Below are 19,543 nucleotides of genomic sequence, written 5' to 3' on the forward strand. Positions count from 1 at the left end.
GAGTCAACTCTTCCCATGAGGTGGCCAAAGTACTGGAGTTTCAGCTTTAGCATCATTCCTTCCAAAGAACACCCAGGGCTGATCTCCTTCAGAATGGACTGGTTGGATCTCCTTGCAGTCCAAGGGACTCTCAAGAGTCTTCTCCAACACCACAGTTCAAACGCATCGATTCTTTGGCACTCAGCCTTCTTCACAGTCCAACTCTCACATCCATAAATGACCACTGGAAAAACCATAGCCTCGACTAGATGGACCTTTGTTGGCAAAGTAATGTCTCTGCTTTTCAATATGCTGTCCAGGTTGGTCATAACTTTTCTTCCAAGGAGTAAGCGTCTTTTAATTTCATGGCTGCAGTCACCATCTGCAGTGATTTCAATTGGCTCCTAGCCAGTGGCTGGATTTACTGTGCTTACTTGTTTGTGTCATGCACAACCCTCCGAGCCAGAAGGTGTTGTGTGAGAGCAGAGCCAGACGTCTCGGCTCAGCACGCTGAAGTGGAAGAGAAGGGTGTCGGGGTCCCCCAGTCCCCTGAATGGGGTGCTTCTTCCCAGAGAGGCTCGCAGCTTTGGGCATCCCTGGGCCCCCGCTCCAGCTGTCCGCCTGCCCAGGAGTTAGCGTCCAGCCATCTGGAGCCAGGCCTTGTTCGATGTGTCCAAAGGAAGGACAGGAGGTGGGGGGCCTCGTCCTGCTGCTGGCCTCTCCATGGGAGTCCAGGTGAGCCCTGATCCAGGAGCAGCTGCCTGGACGCAGTGCCGGCCCCAGGCTCCTGTGATGTTCGCAGCCGTCAGGGCAGACGCCCGGGAACGCCTCTGTCCCCAGGAGGAGAGGCAGGAGGCCCACAGGCCCACCGGGAGGCGTGCTGCCCTCTGCCTGCTCTCAGAGATGCTGCTTTAGGGCCCAGGCGTTGCAGGCCTGGCTGAGGGCGTTTCACTGGGAGCCAGCAGGACGCTCACCCCCACTGTGCACGGAGCCAGGGCCTCTGCCCACTCGTCGTCAGCTCTGGGCCTTCACGCTCCTGACAAGAGGGCTCTCTCCTCTACCGTGGATGCAGGCCGCCCCTGTGTGCCAAGGCCTGAGGGACTTCCCTCTGTCCAGCTTGTATCCCCGTGGTAGGAGATGGCTTTAACCAAGGATGAAAAAACTGAGCTCGAAATGAGAAAAAAGCTTTTCATTTTTTCCTCCCTCTTCTCCCAACAATAGCTACATGGACTTAATCCCACCAGGCTCCTCTGTCCATGGGATTCTCCAGGCAGGAATACTGGAGTGGGTGATTGTTTTCTTCTCCAGGGGATCCTCTCGACCCAGGGATCAAACCGGTGTCTCCTGTACTGGCAGGTGGGTTCTTTACCATCTGAGCCACCAGAGAACTCCCAAAACGATACATAGGGGACATGAAATCTTTTTAAGAATCAATTAAAAATCAAGAGATTTTGAAATGCTATCTTTTCCATCTGAATTTTCCCTATCTGATTACTTTCAAGAAACTAGCATTGTATCTGAAAAATATTTTCCTATCTGGTTGAATCTGAAGGATCCTGCCAAAAAAAAAGAAAAATAAGGGCCCTAGAAGGAAGCATTTTCAGAAGTTTTCCAACACTGTCCAGAAGGGAGGAGGTTTCCATGTTTTTCAAACTCTTTATTTCACGATCTGACTTTCAGCTCTAGAGAAGAAACAGAGTTGGTCCTGGCAAGCACACTCCAGCAGGTCTGGGTCACCCGGCAGAGCACCATCTCCCACCACCACCAAGGTCAGTCCCTCTTGACCTCCTAACTCAGCCCAGTGAGCCCTGTGTGGGTATTGTTAGTAAAAGACCGTGCCTGCAGCTCTGCCTGCGGGCACTCAGATGCCATTTCTTAGCAGCCTACAAAGAGCAATGCTGAGCATGGCCCTGTTCTGCAAAGCTTTCCGGAACTTTGAAGGCCTTTCTCCTAAACTTGTTTCTTCCAAAACTTTGAAGACCTCCTAAACTTGTTTCTTCCATAACTTTGAAGGCCTTTCTCCTAAACTTGTTTCTTCCATAACTTTGAAGGCCTCCTTAACTTGTTTCTTCCATAACTTTGAAGGCCTCCTAAACTTGTTTCTTCCATAACCTTGAAGGCCTCCTAAACTTGTTTCTTCCATAACTTTCAAGGCCTTTCTCCTAAACTTGTTTCTTCCATAAGTTTGAAGGCCTTTCTCCTAAACTTGTTTCTTCCATAAGTTTGAAGGCGTTTCTCCTAAACTTGTTTCTTTCATAAGTTTGAAAGCCACCTAAACTTGTTTCTTCCATGACTTTGAAGGCCTTTCTCCTAAACTTGTTTCTTCCATAACTTTGAAGGCCTTTCCACTAAACTTGTTTCTTCCATAACTTTGAAGGCCTTTCTCCTAAACTTGTTTCTTCCATAACTTTGAAGGCATCCTAAACTTGTTTCTTCTATAACTTTGAAGGCCTTTCTCCTAAACTTGTTTCTTCCATAACTTTGAAGGCCTTTCCCCTAAACTTGTTTCTTCCATGACTTTGAAGGCCTTTCTCCTAAACTTGTTTCTTCCATGACTTTGAAGGCCTTTCCCCTAAACTTGTTTCTTCTGTAACTTTGAAGGCCTTTCCCCTAAACTTGTTTCTTCCATGACTTTGAAGGCCTTTCTCCTAAACTTGTTTCTTCCATAACTTTGAAGGCCTTTCCCCTAAACTTGTTTCTTCCATAACTTTGAAGGCCTTTCCCCTAAACTTGTTTCTTCCATGACTTTGAAGGCCTTTCTCCTAAACTTGTTTCTTCCATAACTTTGAAGGCCTTTCCCCTAAACTTGTTTCTTCCATGACTTTGAAGGCCTTTCTCCTAAACTTGTTTCTTCCCTAACTTTGAAAAACCTTTCTTTAAACTTTTTTCTTCCTGACCTTTGAGGACCTTCTCCCTCTAAACTTGTTTCCCCCATGAGTGCTCCATCCCTCCATAATGAAGATTGTCAACTCAAATAGCAGGGACATCTCGGCCTCTCCCACGAGTGTGGCACTGGGCTGGGCGCTGGGCACCTGGCTGAGAACATGACCTTGACGTTAGGTGCATTGCAGGTGATGAGAACACCAGAAGTGCTCAGAGGTACTTCCTAGATGTTATAGAAAACATCTAGATGGTGGCAGCCACACACAAATTCCCCAAGAAAGTCCCAGGCAGACACTTCACTCTGGACAGACTTTATGGAGGAGCTTCCGTGTTCCCCACTAGGTGACCGGCCTTAGGACAGCCTCATTCTCCTTGACTTGATTTTGTGTCCCTACCGTCAACTGCAGTGTCTGGACAGATTTCTAAAGGGACGGTGAGGCTTCCTGGGGGATGCGATTATGTACAAATGTTAAAGCTCTTCAGCCAGATGCAGAGGGAAACAGCATTTTAGATCCAGGTCTGTCTGGTGATGTCAGAGAACAGGTCCTCTGAGAATGGCCTGGGAGGTCCCTGGAGGTGGCCGTGGGGGGGAAGGTACATGTGTCCCGGAGGGGATTGAGGAGAAGACAGTGGCAGGAAGGGGCCTTGAAATCCAGGCCAGATCGGGAAGGGCCTGCACCCAGCACACGGAGCCCAGAGAAGGGCGCCCGGTGGGTCTGGGTTCCGCACATGAAGTGCTGGGCAGTCAGCTCCCTTGCTCCCTGCAGCCCGGTCCTCAAGTGTTTTAGCTTCTGTAAAGAAACAGGAGGTGGCCAGGAGGAGGAGCCCCAAGTCCCAGTGTTTGGCAACACGGAAAGACAGATCAGGTTGATGGTTAAAAATGAATGTTGATTAACCAGGCCATTCCTGGATCACGAGGCTGACCCAGCACCGCCCCAGTGATGTCAAGCCCCCGAAATGGCACCAGGAGCTGAGATGAAGGACGTGTGAGTCACAGAGGCGCCCTTGGGGTCTGCAGCCCAGTCAGAGAGCCGGGACCCCTCCTCCCGCTCACTAATCTCACCCCACCGCTACCCTGCGTGTCACATGGCAGAAAAGCCGGACTTCAAGTATGGCTGTACAGAGGGTTTTTTCCAGACCAAGGAATTTTATGAAAAGTACAGAGATCGAAAGCTTCAGTTTCACGAAGAAGTTTTTCTCTAAAATCCCTGTTCCGTCCTAATGTGGATTTATGACGCAGAGGAAAGGACCAGGTTAGACCTAAAGAGACACTCAAGAAGCCAGTCAAATGATAGGGGTAAAATTTCCTGAGACTCAGAAATGATGCAATCGCAGTGTGCCTCAGAAAGGGGTAAGAGGTCCTGGGTGGGGCGGCGAGGGTGGCGGTGACCTGCCCAGGAACGGAGAGCTGGGAAGGGAGGACCCAGGGTGGTCCCCCTACAGGACAGCGGGAACAGGGAGTCAGGGGGACGCACAGGCTGGGGTACAAGGGGTGGGCGTATGGGAGTGACGCCAAGGAGGGGGGCCGCAGAAACAAGAAGGGAGGCAGACATAATTCAGAGGCAATATTCAAATTCAAAATCAGAGTTTCAGACGTGTATCTCTCAGCCCGCGTTTAAGACATGTGCCAGCGTTGCTCGTATTTCCTTTCCATGCATGTCTGAACCTGACTTCCTGACAGCAGTTACACCTATTTGCTCCACAGAGTTGGTGGGCAGTTTCCAGAAGACAGTGCGTGTCACGTTTGTTAACCTCAGCGAGAAGTGATGGGAAGTGCCAGGGTCCAGCCTCGGTGGATCCCGGGTAATTCGAAGCAGAGATGGAGTCGGCGTCCTAGGAAAAAGCTATTTAATTAGAAGTATAAAGAGAGATTAGAAAAGAATAGTGTAGTAGGAAAATTAGTGGAGAAAAAGATCCTGAATAACTTTGTTTACGTGGGAGTCCAATAAAACCTCAAGACAAGAGGCTTGCACCACCTACATAGGCCAGCGGCGCCTGCTTGAGTAGCGGAGGGTGCCCCGCCTTGGGCCCCCTCGCGCGTGGGCCTTAGAGACCAGGGCAAAATTAGCAGGCTTGGCAAGCACTCACGCTCCAGATGGGAATTCAGCCAGAAAAACGGAGAACAAGAAAGAACGACTTGGGGGAATCAGTCTTTCCAGAGACTGATCCGTTTCCTTTATTTTCAGGTTTGCTTATATACCTTTTGTTACACATAGAGACAAATGGAAATTTTAAAGTCACGCGGGGGTCAGCAGTCCTGACCTCTATCAAAATCAGGTGCTTCACATAAATGTATACAAAAAGGTCTTAGGGGTTTTTACATCATCTTCTGGCCAAGGGGCCTGCTAACATTTTATGATCCTTTCTTTCTGATAACGATCAGTCAACCAGAAAACTTATTTTCCAGGGGTGATTTTTCTTATACCAGGCACCACCCTCTGAAGGTACCAGATAAAATTGCATTCCTATAGGGTGAGGGTGTAGTGGGTCACAGTTAAGAGAAGAATTTACTTACCTTAAGGTTAATATGATTAATCTTAAAGGTTAATATTTATTTCTCCTATATGCTAGTTATATTCATTATAAGGGCAGGGAATATGGAGACTTAGCAGCAAATATTGGCCCAACTAATGAAAACCCTTCACCAGTATAATTTCTAACCAACCCACTATACTAATAATTTCTAACTTCCTAAAAATATCTGCCTTTAGTAAGTTTAAAATATCTCATGCCTCTCACAGTTGGGAGGCTGTAAACAATCACATGTGGCCAGACGACCATGTTCAGGCAGGCTAGATAATCTTCAGAGGAGTTTGTAAGTTGAAACACTCTTGTCACGCCCAGGAATTTTTATCGACTGGAGCTGCAAGCTAACTCCTTCTCCAAAAGAGGTGCTGGGGGACAGCCCCCCGTAAAGTCAGAAGTGTAGATGAGAGCATGAAACAGTAAAGTAGGCAGATTCTGGTTTGGGGGGTAGATGCTCGGGAACAGGGGGTTTCCAGAGGCTCAATCCCACCTTTGCGTATGCTGAAGCCTCCTTCCTCATGACCTTTGCCACGGACGGAGGTCCTCACACCGGCTCCAGGCAGGGAAGCTTGGTAAATATCTGTCTCCACCTCTGTTGATGCGAAATACTAAAAGGGACTTTGCATGTCACCCACTAGGCCCCCAAAAAGAGACCTCCAGACACATCGCTGTGCTGGAGATGTGGTGGGTTCCGACGTGAAATGGGCCCGATTACGGGTCCAGCCAGCATTGCTCACAGGCAGCACCGCTGACAAGTGGGGTCTGATGACCATTCCTGACGTGGCTCCTGTGCCCCTCCACTAGAGGCCAGCTGCGCCTCCCTCCATTAGGACAACAGAAACACCTCCGGGCGTACCACCTGTCTTCAAGGGGGACAGTGCCCACCAGCTGATAATGATGTCACAGACTCATTCAGCCCAGGAGGGCACAAACCACGATAACCGGAGGAAGACAGGAAAAGTCTCTTTGGGCTGAATCTAACCTGGCCTGGGGAATACAGGGAAGGGCATATACAGAAACGAACGTGAAAATGCTTCACCAGCAATTTCACAGAATTTTCCAGACCCAGCGGAGACTTTGTCACGATGAGAGTTTAGGTGATTCCTGTATCCCCCACCACCCCGACCCCCACCCCAGCCAGCGATTACCTGCTCCATGAGCAGAACCAGGACCCTGGGGAAGCCCAGTTGGGATCCCTGGATGCATCTCAGGTGAACGTGCACACACCCTGGCGCTAAGTGCTGTTGTTGATCACATTACATGTGAATTACATACATGATATGGAGCGTATGTTAATGTCCTGCGTACGGCGAGGTTCCAGGACACATTCTCCCTGAGTTTGTGGTGATTGGTTATCGGAAAACAAGACACCTGTTTACTCACAAGCAGTCAGTCCTGGGTGCCCGGGCTCATAACCGGTGACTCTGAGCAACAGGCCCCACGGGGCCCGAGCCCGTTTCCCTCAGCACCCGCCACCAACACTTCTCTGACCCGGAACCACGCACACTCAGCTCTCAGAGCCCAGAGCGGCACGCCGGGGGCAGGGCAGGCGTGACCCAGCTCTAAGCAGGGGGAGACGTGGCTGAGGAATCAGGTGAGTCTGAGACAAGAACCGCGGAAAGCCCCCGACTGCTGCTGGCTCTCCTTCAGGCTGCTGTTTGCACCACCATCCAGAACAGATTTCTGCAGATAAAGAGTGCAGTTCTCAGTGAAGAAAAGCCAATTTAAGTCCCCATGTCCTGAATTGGTTTGCCAGAAGTTTTACCTTCATTTTCTGTTCAAAGGATTCCTTAACAAAAGAAACCCCTTGTTCAGTTCAGCAGGAACCCTCAGTCATGTCCAAGTCTTTGTGACCCCATGGAGTGCAACACGCCAGGCCTCCCTGTCCATCACCGATTCCCAGAGTCTGCTCAAACTCATCGAGTCGGTGATGCCATGCAACCATCTCATCCTCTGTCACCCCCTTCTCCTCCAGCCCTCAGTCTTTCCCAGCATCAAGGTCTTGTCCAATGAGTCAGGTGTTTGCATCTGGTGGCCAAAATATTGGAGCTTCAGCTTCAACATCAGTCCTTCCAATATTCAGGACTGATTTCCTTTAGCATCGACTGGTTTGATTTCCTTGCAGTCAAAGGGACTTTCCAGAACCTTCTCCAACCCCGCAGTTCAGAAGCATCAATCCTCTGACGCTCAGTCTTCATTATGGTCCAACCCTCCTACCCATATATGACTCCTGGGAAACCAGAGCTTAACCTTTGTCAGAGATTACCTGCTCCCTGGATTAACCTTTGTCAGTAAAGAAAACTACCTTCATGGCAACATCTTGTTTGAGGTCAGACCAATTAACTGGTCCTCTGACCCAGTCAAGTTGACGCACAAAATTAACTGTCACACTGGGCTACCTCGTTTTTCTGGTGGTCAAGTATGGATGGGAGATCTGGACCATAAAGAAAGCTGAGCACTGACGAATTGGTGCTTTTGACCTGTGCTGTTGGAAAAGACTCTTGAGAGTCCCTTGCACTGCAAGGGGATCCAACCAATCCATCCTAAAGGAAATCAGTGCTGAATATTCACTGGAAGGACTGATGCTGAAGCTGAAACTCTGATAGTTTGGCCACCTGATACAAAGATCTGACTCACTGGAAAAGACCCTGATGCTGTGAGAGATTGAAGGCAGGAGGGGCAGGGACGGCACAGGTGAGATGGATGGATGGCATCACCGACTCGATGGACATGAGGTTGAGTAAGCTCCGGGAGCTAGTGATGGACAGGGAGGCCTGGCGTGCTGCAGTCAATGGGCTTGCAAAGAGTCAGACACGACTGAGCAACTGAACTGGGTTACCTGTTTCTCTCATGGAAACACAGGCTGTGTGGAGTTGAAAAGCCAATTATGGAAATATCCCAACCAAAATGTGTATATATTTTAATGTGAAAAGACTGGATTGAGAAGATCTTCCATTTCTCAGGATTTGCTTTGCGCTTGCCTGGTACTCGGCATCTGAAAAAAGACTATTTTTCTCCATAAAAAATTCTGTAGTCCACGGCAGGACTGGCTCCGTAATCTGCAGCGCTGGTGCAAAATGAGAATGCAGGACCCTCTGCTCAAAAGCTGTAAAGACTCTGAAGACAATGAAAGCAGAGCACTGAGCCGGGGGTCCTTCTCGGGGGCCCAGAAAGGCCCACCGGCCACCCCTCCTTGAAGCCAGAGCTGGTCACAGACAAGATCAACCGGGAGGACGGTAAGTGACGGCGAGGGTGGCTCGGTCACGTCTGACTCTCTGCGACCCCGAGTTTGTGGGATTCTCCAGGCCGGAATCCTGGAGTGGGGAGCCAGTATCTCCCGGGGACCTTCCCAAACCAGGCATCGAAGCCTGGTCTCCTGTGCTGCGCGGCTCCAGCTCCCACCCCTGGTTCCTGGCGCTCAGGCCTCAGGATCTCTTCTCCTGCTGACCCAGGAGGGCTCCACTCGGACGTTCCCGGCAGGACCTCGCCCCCGGCTCCTGCCTGCCTGCCTGACATCCTCATCTGGACGCAAAGGAGCCTCCAGCTCGGCTCGCACACTGGCGGCTCGTGTCCCCTCCGCCTGCTCCGTCTGTACGTTCCCACCTCTGCTCATGGCGACACCACTCCTCCCACCGTCAAACCCTGCCGTGTCCTGGGCGCCTGGCCTTCCCGCCCACAGCTGACCATCAACAACCATGTGGGCTCTGGTTTTAAAGACAACAGGGCCGCCTGGTGGCTCAGGGGCAAATAACCCGCCTTCCAATGCAGGAGACACAGGCTCCAGCCCTGGTCTGGGAAGACCCCACAGCCCAGGGGCTTCTAAGCCCACGGGCCACAGCTACTGAGCCTGGGCTGAGAGCCTGGGAGCCACAGCTCCTGCGGTCACGGGCCCGGAGCCCGAGCTCCGCACCAGGAGAAGCACCAGCAGGAGAATCCTGAGCCCCAAGCCCAGAGGGCCTCCGCCTCGGCAGCGGCAGGAAAGGCTGAGCGGCAAGGAGCCCCGCACAGCCGAGTAAATAGATACAAGGATCAGAAAACCACAAGGCAAGCTCACTTGTGCTTCCTACCCCTGCCACTCTCAGCCCAGCCACCGTCCTCAGGAAAACTTCCAAGTAACCTCCCGGGTCCTGCACACGGGCCGAGGGGCTCTGGGGCATCAGAGCCACTGTGAGGGGCCACGGGCTCTGTGAGAGTCAGAGGAGGGACACAGGAACCAGGAACCCGGGCCGTGGAGACCGCTAGGGAGGCTCCTGGACGCCCTGCAGAGAAAGGCGTCTGTGTAGGTAGTGCCTGACGGGAGGGGTCAGACGGTAGGATCCAGGCCCATGAGCGCCACAGCCACGGTCTGGAGTTTGAACTGGGTCTCGGGAGTTCTATGAGGCCCAGAGACCTACAAGCTGTCCCATAGGATGTGTGATACAAGACGGAAGGAAGACCCGCCACACGGACTGCCCCTGATGATACAGCAGAGGGGAGCATGGGGAGAGGAAGCCAGGGTTTGCCCAGATCCACATCGGCCACCAAGGCCACAAGAGGCTCACGTTCCTTAAGGTCAGCCATACATGACCACTGCAAAAACCATAGCCTTAAGTAGATGGACCTTTGTTGGCAAAGTAATGTCTCTGCTTTTCAATATGCTATCTAGGTTGGTCATAACTTTCCTTCCAAGGAGTAAGCGTCTTTTAATTTCATGGCTGCAATCACCACATGCAGTGATTTTGGAGCCCCCAAAATAAAGTCTGACACCATTTCCACTGTTTCCCCATCTATTTGCCATGAAGTGATGGGACCAGACGCCATGATCTTCGTTTTCTGAATGTTGAGTTTTAAGCCATCCTTTTCACTCTCCTCTTTCACTTTCATCAAGAGGCTTTTGAGTTCCTCTTCACTTTCTGCCATAGGGTGGTGTCATCTGCATATCTGAGGTTATTGCTATTTCTCCCAGCAATCTTGATTCCAGCTTGTGCTTCTTCCAGCCCAGCATTTCTCATGATGTACTCTGCAAATAAGTTAAATAAGCAGAGTGACAATATACAGCCTTGACACACTCCTTTTCCTATTTGAAACCAGTCTGCAGAAAGGCAATGCCAAAGAATGCTCAACTACCACACAATTGCACTCATCTCACACGCTAGTAAAGTAATGCTCAAAATTCTCCAAGCCAGGCTTCAGCAACACGTAATCGTGAACTTCCAGATGTTCAAGCTGGTTTTAGAAAAGGCAGAGGAACCAGAGATCAAATTGCCAACATCCGCTGGATCATGGAAAAAGCAAGAGTATTCCAGAAAAACATCTATTTCTGTTTTATTGACTATGCCAAAGCCTTTGACTATGTGGATCACAATAAACTGTGGAAAATTCTGAAAGAGATGGGAATGCCAGAGCACCTGACCTGCCTCTTGAGAAACCTATATGCAGGTCAGGAAGCAAGAGTTAGAACTGGACATGGAACAACAGACTGGTTCCAAATAGGAAAAGGAGACACATAGGGGACATGAAATCCTTCTAAAGTCAATTAAAACTCAAAAGATTTTGAAATGTTACCTTTTCCAACTAGTTTTCCATATTGATTACTTTTAAGAAAGTAGCATTTCATCTGAAGAATATTTCCCTATCTAGTTGAATCTGAAGGATCCTGCCAAAAACAAAGAAAAAGAAGGCAATGATCGTCCCGACCCAGGAATGCAATGAGTATCAGCATAGTGTCAGCGCAATCACACTTACCTTATAAGAGGTTTTCTGGAAGCTATTTCAGAAGTTTTCCAACACTGTCCAGAAGGGAGGAGGTGTCCATGGTTTTCAAAGTGTTTATTTCCTAATCTGCCTTTCAGCTCTAGAGAAGAAACCGAGTTGGTCCTGGAAAGCAAACCCCAACAGGTCTGGGTCACCCGTCAGAGCACCATCTCCACCACCACCACGTCAGTCCCCCTTGGCCTCCTAACTCTCAGCCCAGGGAGCCCTGTCCGGGTATTGTTAGCAAAAGACCATGCCTGCAGCTCTGCCTGCGGGCACTCAGATGCCATTTCTCAGCAGCCTACAAAGAGCAATGCTGAGCATGGCCCTGTTCTGCAAAGCTTTCTGGAACTTTGAAGGCCTTTCTGCCTCTAAACTTGTTTCCCCCATGAGTGCTCCACCCTTGCATAATGAAGATTGTCAACTCAAATAGCAGGAATCTCTCGGCCTCTCCCACGAGCGTGGCACTGGGCTGGGTGCTGGGCACCTGGCTGAGGACACGATCTCTGATCTGAGGTGCCTCACAGGTGATGAGAACACCAGAAGTGCTCAGAAGTAATTCCTAGGTGTTATGAGAAAACATCTAGATGGTGGCAGCCACACACAAATTCCCCAAGAAAGTCCCAGGCAGACACTTTACTCCAGACAGACTTTATGTAGGAGCTTCCATGTTCCCCACTAGGTGACCGGCCTTAGGACAACCTCATTCTCGTTGACTTGGTTTTGTGTCCATACCTCAACTGCAGCGTCAGGACAGATTTCCAAAGGGATGGTGAGGCTTCCTGGGGGATGCGATTATGCACAAATGTTAAAGCTCTTCAGGGAGACGCAGAGGGAAACAGCATTTTAGATCCGGGTCTGCCTGGTGATGTCAGAGAACAGGTCCTCTGAGAATGGCCTGGGAGGTCCCTGGAGGTGGCCGTGGGGGGAAGGTACATGTGTCCCGGAGGGGATTGAGGAGAAGACAGTGGCAGGAAGGAGCCTTGAAATCGGAGCCAGGCCAGATCGGGAAGGGCCTGTACCCAGCACACGGAACCCAGAGAAGGGCGCCCGGTGGTTCCGGGTTCCGCACAGGAAGTGCTGGGCAGTCGGCTCCCTGCTCCCTCACCTCCTGAACGTGACTTCAGGTTCCGGATTTGTCCCAGCTCACAACCTCTCACATGTGAGTGGCTTTTCCACCTGGAATACCGGTCAGATCCTAAATCCAGAAGACCTCGTCTGTCCCGCACACCTGTCTTAGCACCCCTCACCCCAGCTCTCACCCCAGCTCAGAGCACGTGCGTGGTGGGCTCTGCTTCAAGACGATCCACAGACTGTTTTCTCTGCAGAAACACTGCAGGACCCATCCCAGAGTCTCGGGTGTTCCTGCCCTACGAACACAAGGGTGAGACAGAAACCCCCAGGGCAAGCAGAGACTTTAAAAGAGCGATTTTCCCTAAACTCGTTTAATATGGTTTTTCAAGTATCAGTTCAGCTCAGTCGCTCAGTCGTGTCCGACTCTTTGCAACCCCATGAATTGCAGCACGTCAGGCCTCTCTGTCCATCACCAACTCCTGGAGTTCACTCAGACTCACGTCCATCAAGTCGGTGATGCCATCCAGCCATCTCATCCTGGGTCGTCCCCTTCCCCTCCTGCCCCCAATCCCTCCCAGCATCAGAGTCTTTTCCAATGAGTCAACTCTTCCCATGAGGTGGCCAAAGTACTGGAGTTTCAGCTTTAGCATCATTCCTTCCAAAGAACACCCAGGGCTGATCTCCTTCAGAATGGACTGGTTGGATCTCCTTGCAGTCCAAGGGACTCTCAAGAGTCTTCTCCAACACCACAGTTCAAACGCATCGATTCTTTGGCACTCAGCCTTCTTCACAGTCCAACTCTCACATCCATAAATGACCACTGGAAAAACCATAGCCTCGACTAGATGGACCTTTGTTGGCAAAGTAATGTCTCTGCTTTTCAATATGCTGTCCAGGTTGGTCATAACTTTTCTTCCAAGGAGTAAGCGTCTTTTAATTTCATGGCTGCAGTCACCATCTGCAGTGATTTCAATTGGCTCCTAGCCAGTGGCTGGATTTACTGTGCTTACTTGTTTGTGTCATGCACAACCCTCCGAGCCAGAAGGTGTTGTGTGAGAGCAGAGCCAGACGTCTCGGCTCAGCACGCTGAAGTGGAAGAGAAGGGTGTCGGGGTCCCCCAGTCCCCTGAATGGGGTGCTTCTTCCCAGAGAGGCTCGCAGCTTTGGGCATCCCTGGGCCCCCGCTCCAGCTGTCCGCCTGCCCAGGAGTTAGCGTCCAGCCATCTGGAGCCAGGCCTTGTTCGATGTGTCCAAAGGAAGGACAGGAGGTGGGGGGCCTCGTCCTGCTGCTGGCCTCTCCATGGGAGTCCAGGTGAGCCCTGATCCAGGAGCAGCTGCCTGGACGCAGTGCCGGCCCCAGGCTCCTGTGATGTTCGCAGCCGTCAGGGCAGACGCCCGGGAACGCCTCTGTCCCCAGGAGGAGAGGCAGGAGGCCCACAGGCCCACCGGGAGGCGTGCTGCCCTCTGCCTGCTCTCAGAGATGCTGCTTTAGGGCCCAGGCGTTGCAGGCCTGGCTGAGGGCGTTTCACTGGGAGCCAGCAGGACGCTCACCCCCACTGTGCACGGAGCCAGGGCCTCTGCCCACTCGTCGTCAGCTCTGGGCCTTCACGCTCCTGACAAGAGGGCTCTCTCCTCTACCGTGGATGCAGGCCGCCCCTGTGTGCCAAGGCCTGAGGGACTTCCCTCTGTCCAGCTTGTATCCCCGTGGTAGGAGATGGCTTTAACCAAGGATGAAAAAACTGAGCTCGAAATGAGAAAAAAGCTTTTCATTTTTTCCTCCCTCTTCTCCCAACAATAGCTACATGGACTTAATCCCACCAGGCTCCTCTGTCCATGGGATTCTCCAGGCAGGAATACTGGAGTGGGTGATTGTTTTCTTCTCCAGGGGATCCTCTCGACCCAGGGATCAAACCGGTGTCTCCTGTACTGGCAGGTGGGTTCTTTACCATCTGAGCCACCAGAGAACTCCCAAAACGATACATAGGGGACATGAAATCTTTTTAAGAATCAATTAAAAATCAAGAGATTTTGAAATGCTATCTTTTCCATCTGAATTTTCCCTATCTGATTACTTTCAAGAAACTAGCATTGTATCTGAAAAATATTTTCCTATCTGGTTGAATCTGAAGGATCCTGCCAAAAAAAAAGAAAAATAAGGGCCCTAGAAGGAAGCATTTTCAGAAGTTTTCCAACACTGTCCAGAAGGGAGGAGGTTTCCATGTTTTTCAAACTCTTTATTTCACGATCTGACTTTCAGCTCTAGAGAAGAAACAGAGTTGGTCCTGGCAAGCACACTCCAGCAGGTCTGGGTCACCCGGCAGAGCACCATCTCCCACCACCACCAAGGTCAGTCCCTCTTGACCTCCTAACTCAGCCCAGTGAGCCCTGTGTGGGTATTGTTAGTAAAAGACCGTGCCTGCAGCTCTGCCTGCGGGCACTCAGATGCCATTTCTTAGCAGCCTACAAAGAGCAATGCTGAGCATGGCCCTGTTCTGCAAAGCTTTCCGGAACTTTGAAGGCCTTTCTCCTAAACTTGTTTCTTCCAAAACTTTGAAGACCTCCTAAACTTGTTTCTTCCATAACTTTGAAGGCCTTTCTCCTAAACTTGTTTCTTCCATAACTTTGAAGGCCTCCTTAACTTGTTTCTTCCATAACTTTGAAGGCCTCCTAAACTTGTTTCTTCCATAACCTTGAAGGCCTCCTAAACTTGTTTCTTCCATAACTTTCAAGGCCTTTCTCCTAAACTTGTTTCTTCCATAAGTTTGAAGGCCTTTCTCCTAAACTTGTTTCTTCCATAAGTTTGAAGGCGTTTCTCCTAAACTTGTTTCTTTCATAAGTTTGAAAGCCACCTAAACTTGTTTCTTCCATAACTTTGAAGGCCTTTCTCCTAAACTTGTTTCTTCCATAACTCTGAAGGCCTTTCTCCTAAACTTGTTTCTTCCAAAACTTTGAAGACCTCCTAAACTTGTTTCTTCCATGACTTTGAAGGCCTTTCTCCTAAACTTGTTTCTTCCATAACTTTGAAGGCCTTTCCACTAAACTTGTTTCTTCCATAACTTTGAAGGCCTTTCTCCTAAACTTGTTTCTTCCATAACTTTGAAGGCATCCTAAACTTGTTTCTTCTATAACTTTGAAGGCCTTTCTCCTAAACTTGTTTCTTCCATAACTTTGAAGGCCTTTCCCCTAAACTTGTTTCTTCCATGACTTTGAAGGCCTTTCTCCTAAACTTGTTTCTTCCATGACTTTGAAGGCCTTTCCCCTAAACTTGTTTCTTCTGTAACTTTGAAGGCCTTTCCCCTAAACTTGTTTCTTCCATGACTTTGAAGGCCTTTCTCCTAAACTTGTTTCTTCCATAACTTTGAAGGCCTTTCCCCTAAACTTGTTTCTTCCATAACTTTGAAGGCCTTTCCCCTAAACTTGTTTCTTCCATGACTTTGAAGGCCTTTCTCCTAAACTTGTTTCTTCCATAACTTTGAAGGCCTTTCCCCTAAACTTGTTTCTTCCATGACTTTGAAGGCCTTTCTCCTAAACTTGTTTCTTCCCTAACTTTGAAAAACCTTTCTTTAAACTTTTTTCTTCCTGACCTTTGAGGACCTTCTCCCTCTAAACTTGTTTCCCCCATGAGTGCTCCATCCCTCCATAATGAAGATTGTCAACTCAAATAGCAGGGACATCTCGGCCTCTCCCACGAGTGTGGCACTGGGCTGGGCGCTGGGCACCTGGCTGAGAACATGACCTTGACGTTAGGTGCATTGCAGGTGATGAGAACACCAGAAGTGCTCAGAGGTACTTCCTAGATGTTATAGAAAACATCTAGATGGTGGCAGCCACACACAAATTCCCCAAGAAAGTCCCAGGCAGACACTTCACTCTGGACAGACTTTATGGAGGAGCTTCCGTGTTCCCCACTAGGTGACCGGCCTTAGGACAGCCTCATTCTCCTTGACTTGATTTTGTGTCCCTACCGTCAACTGCAGTGTCTGGACAGATTTCTAAAGGGACGGTGAGGCTTCCTGGGGGATGCGATTATGTACAAATGTTAAAGCTCTTCAGCCAGATGCAGAGGGAAACAGCATTTTAGATCCAGGTCTGTCTGGTGATGTCAGAGAACAGGTCCTCTGAGAATGGCCTGGGAGGTCCCTGGAGGTGGCCGTGGGGGGGAAGGTACATGTGTCCCGGAGGGGATTGAGGAGAAGACAGTGGCAGGAAGGGGCCTTGAAATCCAGGCCAGATCGGGAAGGGCCTGCACCCAGCACACGGAGCCCAGAGAAGGGCGCCCGGTGGGTCTGGGTTCCGCACATGAAGTGCTGGGCAGTCAGCTCCCTTGCTCCCTGCAGCCCGGTCCTCAAGTGTTTTAGCTTCTGTAAAGAAACAGGAGGTGGCCAGGAGGAGGAGCCCCAAGTCCCAGTGTTTGGCAACACGGAAAGACAGATCAGGTTGATGGTTAAAAATGAATGTTGATTAACCAGGCCATTCCTGGATCACGAGGCTGACCCAGCACCGCCCCAGTGATGTCAAGCCCCCGAAATGGCACCAGGAGCTGAGATGAAGGACGTGTGAGTCACAGAGGCGCCCTTGGGGTCTGCAGCCCAGTCAGAGAGCCGGGACCCCTCCTCCCGCTCACTAATCTCACCCCACCGCTACCCTGCGTGTCACATGGCAGAAAAGCCGGACTTCAAGTATGGCTGTACAGAGGGTTTTTTCCAGACCAAGGAATTTTATGAAAAGTACAGAGATCGAAAGCTTCAGTTTCACGAAGAAGTTTTTCTCTAAAATCCCTGTTCCGTCCTAATGTGGATTTATGACGCAGAGGAAAGGACCAGGTTAGACCTAAAGAGACACTCAAGAAGCCAGTCAAATGATAGGGGTAAAATTTCCTGAGACTCAGAAATGATGCAATCGCAGTGTGCCTCAGAAAGGGGTAAGAGGTCCTGGGTGGGGTGGCGAGGGTGGCGGTGACCTGCCCAGGAACGGAGAGCTGGGAAGGGAGGACCCAGGGTGGTCCCCCTACAGGACAGCGGGAACAGGGAGTCAGGGGGACGCACAGGCTGGGGTACAAGGGGTGGGCGTATGGGAGTGACGCCAAGGAGGGGGGCCGCAGAAACAAGAAGGGAGGCAGACATAATTCAGAGGCAATATTCAAATTCAAAATCAGAGTTTCAGACGTGTATCTCTCAGCCCGCGTTTAAGACATGTGCCAGCGTTGCTCGTATTTCCTTTCCATGCATGTCTGAACCTGACTTCCTGACAGCAGTTACACCTATTTGCTCCACAGAGTTGGTGGGCAGTTTCCAGAAGACAGTGCGTGTCACGTTTGTTAACCTCAGCGAGAAGTGATGGGAAGTGCCAGGGTCCAGCCTCGGTGGATCCCGGGTAATTCGAAGCAGAGATGGAGTCGGCGTCCTAGGAAAAAGCTATTTAATTAGAAGTATAAAGAGAGATTAGAAAAGAATAGTGTAGTAGGAAAATTAGTGGAGAAAAAGATCCTGAATAACTTTGTTTACGTGGGAGTCCAATAAAACCTCAAGACAAGAGGCTTGCACCACCTACATAGGCCAGCGGCGCCTGCTTGAGTAGCGGAGGGTGCCCCGCCTTGGGCCCCCTCGCGCGTGGGCCTTAGAGACCAGGGCAAAATTAGCAGGCTTGGCAAGCACTCACGCTCCAGATGGGAATTCAGCCAGAAAAACGGAGAACAAGAAAGAACGACTTGGGGGAATCAGTCTTTCCAGAGACTGATCCGTTTCCTTTATTTTCAGGTTTGCTTATATACCTTTTGTTACACATAGAGACAAATGGAAATTTTAAAGTCACGCGGGGGTCAGCAGTCCTGACCTCTATCAAAATCAGGTGCTTCACATAAATGTATACAAAAAGGTCTTAGGGGTTTTTACATCATCTTCTGGCCAAGGGGCCTGCTAACATTTTATGATCCTTTCTTTCTGATAACGATCAGTCAACCAGAAAACTTATTTTCCAGGGGTGATTTTTCTTATACCAGGCACCACCCTCTGAAGGTACCAGATAAAATTGCATTCCTATAGGGTGAGGGTGTAGTGGGTCACAGTTAAGAGAAGAATTTACTTACCTTAAGGTTAATATGATTAATCTTAAAGGTTAATATTTATTTCTCCTATATGCTAGTTATATTCATTATAAGGGCAGGGAATATGGAGACTTAGCAGCAAATATTGGCCCAACTAATGAAAACCCTTCACCAGTATAATTTCTAACCAACCCACTATACTAATAATTTCTAACTTCCTAAAAATATCTGCCTTTAGTAAGTTTAAAATATCTCATGCCTCTCACAGTTGGGAGGCTGTAAACAATCACATGTGGCCAGACGACCATGTTCAGGCAGGCTAGATAATCTTCAGAGGAGTTTGTAAGTTGAAACACTCTTGTCACGCCCAGGAATTTTTATCGACTGGAGCTGCAAGCTAACTCCTTCTCCAAAAGAGGTGCTGGGGGACAGCCCCCCGTAAAGTCAGAAGTGTAGATGAGAGCATGAAACAGTAAAGTAGGCAGATTCTGGTTTGGGGGGTAGATGCTCGGGAACAGGGGGTTTCCAGAGGCTCAATCCCACCTTTGCGTATGCTGAAGCCTCCTTCCTCATGACCTTTGCCACGGACGGAGGTCCTCACACCGGCTCCAGGCAGGGAAGCTTGGTAAATATCTGTCTCCACCTCTGTTGATGCGAAATACTAAAAGGGACTTTGCATGTCACCCACTAGGCCCCCAAAAAGAGACCTCCAGACACATCGCTGTGCTGGAGATGTGGTGGGTTCCGACGTGAAATGGGCCCGATTACGGGTCCAGCCAGCATTGCTCACAGGCAGCACCGCTGACAAGTGGGGTCTGATGACCATTCCTGACGTGGCTCCTGTGCCCCTCCACTAGAGGCCAGCTGCGCCTCCCTCCATTAGGACAACAGAAACACCTCCGGGCGTACCACCTGTCTTCAAGGGGGACAGTGCCCACCAGCTGATAATGATGTCACAGACTCATTCAGCCCAGGAGGGCACAAACCACGATAACCGGAGGAAGACAGGAAAAGTCTCTTTGGGCTGAATCTAACCTGGCCTGGGGAATACAGGGAAGGGCATATACAGAAACGAACGTGAAAATGCTTCACCAGCAATTTCACAGAATTTTCCAGACCCAGCGGAGACTTTGTCACGATGAGAGTTTAGGTGATTCCTGTATCCCCCACCACCCCGACCCCCACCCCAGCCAGCGATTACCTGCTCCATGAGCAGAACCAGGACCCTGGGGAAGCCCAGTTGGGATCCCTGGATGCATCTCAGGTGAACGTGCACACACCCTGGCGCTAAGTGCTGTTGTTGATC

The 19,543-nt window shown here is 50.1% G+C and overlaps 3 long non-coding RNA genes across 3 annotated transcripts; 2 read left to right on the forward strand and 1 right to left on the reverse strand.

The window, feature by feature from the left end:
* The first annotated feature begins 3,761 nt into the window (after positions 1–3,761).
* Positions 3,762–4,841, forward strand: LOC138425094 (uncharacterized). Its single transcript, XR_011251099.1, has 2 exons — positions 3,762–4,213; positions 4,568–4,841. It is a non-coding gene; the product is annotated as an uncharacterized lncRNA (long non-coding RNA).
* Positions 4,842–9,974: 5,133 nt separating this feature from the next.
* Positions 9,975–11,244, reverse strand: LOC138425095 (uncharacterized). Its single transcript, XR_011251100.1, has 3 exons — positions 11,113–11,244; positions 10,933–11,023; positions 9,975–10,387 (listed from the first exon to the last, which is right to left on the reverse strand). It is a non-coding gene; the product is annotated as an uncharacterized lncRNA (long non-coding RNA).
* Positions 11,245–16,663: 5,419 nt separating this feature from the next.
* On the forward strand, positions 16,664–17,743 carry LOC138425111 (uncharacterized). Its single transcript, XR_011251104.1, has 2 exons — positions 16,664–17,115; positions 17,470–17,743. It is a non-coding gene; the product is annotated as an uncharacterized lncRNA (long non-coding RNA).
* Positions 17,744–19,543: the final 1,800 nt, after the last annotated feature.

Source organism: Ovis canadensis, chromosome 20, assembly GCF_042477335.2.
Source record: "Ovis canadensis isolate MfBH-ARS-UI-01 breed Bighorn chromosome 20, ARS-UI_OviCan_v2, whole genome shotgun sequence".
Taxonomy (NCBI): Eukaryota; Metazoa; Chordata; class Mammalia; order Artiodactyla; family Bovidae; genus Ovis; species Ovis canadensis.